The sequence below is a fragment of the Vanessa cardui genome, chromosome 9, assembly GCF_905220365.1.
Source record: "Vanessa cardui chromosome 9, ilVanCard2.1, whole genome shotgun sequence".
NCBI classification, from domain to species: Eukaryota; Metazoa; Arthropoda; class Insecta; order Lepidoptera; family Nymphalidae; genus Vanessa; species Vanessa cardui.
Genome location: NC_061131.1, coordinates 3523326 through 3524482, shown reverse-complemented (window position 1 = coordinate 3524482; position 1157 = coordinate 3523326). Strand labels below are relative to the sequence as shown.

At 28.7% G+C, this 1157-nt stretch overlaps 1 non-coding gene across 1 annotated transcript; it reads left to right on the top strand.

Moving 5' to 3' along the window:
• Positions 1-736: 736 nt before the first annotated feature.
• Trnae-cuc lies at positions 737-808 on the top strand. The gene has a single exon. It is a non-coding gene; the product is annotated as a tRNA-Glu (tRNA).
• The last annotated feature ends 349 nt before the right edge of the window (positions 809-1157 follow it).

Sequence of the window (1157 nt, the reverse complement as noted above, 5' to 3'; positions counted from 1 at the left end):
ATATAGTTTTAACATTGGGCATTATTTTGATCTTATTTAAGAACTATCGAAACTCCTTTCTTATAAGAAAAGCCCCCTCACCCCTCCCCCTAAATCGTCTTAAGTAATAAAAGAACATAAAGTTTATAAAGACATAATAATTTTTATTTTAATCTGATTGCAATCTTAGCGAGTGGAAGCCAAGTGGCTATTAGATTACGTGATAAATAGGGCAGAAGCCCTCTATTGCCCTATTTAGGGAATTAGGGTTAATAAATCACTGGGTCGCTTAGTCTAATATCCTAATATAGAGATCGGTGCCCTATTTATTGGTGAGATTTTTCTTGGATAACGATTATAGTACGCAATTAGTATATTTATGTATAGGATTTAACACGTGGTTTGTTATAAAATAAAATTAACTTAAGCATGTTTAATATATTCTTAATATTGAAATACTGTCTAAAATTATATTTTATTTCATTCATTTATCAATAATGTCTGGATCGACTGCTATGATGTAAATAATAATTGTTTTGAAAAAATTGATATTGAATTATTGAATCTGAATCGGTTTACTAAAATAAATATTTACAAAATTAAGTACAACTTTTTTTTTACATTTAAAAAAAAACAAGACAAATTCTTTACTCGTACAATTGTCAAAATTATAATTACTCTTTACAAATTTATATAATAATTAATATTGAGCATTTCTAAAAGCTTAATAAATATCAATTTCATCCCCTCAGTCATATCCGGTATGGTCTAGTGGCTAGGATACCTGGCTCTCACCCAGGAGGCTCGGGTTCGATTCCCGGTACCGGAATAACTTTTTTGACTTCAATGTGTTTTATTTTTATAATTGTACAATATTAATTAATATAGCTTTTATACACAATAAATTCAATATAATTTCTATAATATTATGCTGTAGGCAAAACTGATTTTGACAAATAATCTGATTGCGCTATTGACTGTAATAATATTTAATACAATGCTTGCAAATAAGGCTACGACACTCGCAAGAATCTTGTTGAAGCATTTTTTTCGGCAGTAGTAACAAGCAAACCATTATTTTAAAAAAATACAAAAGAAATATTTTGTACAATTTTAAGCGGACGGTTAAATAGGCACAACAGCCTATAGACATTGGTTCCATAAGAAATTGAAACCTA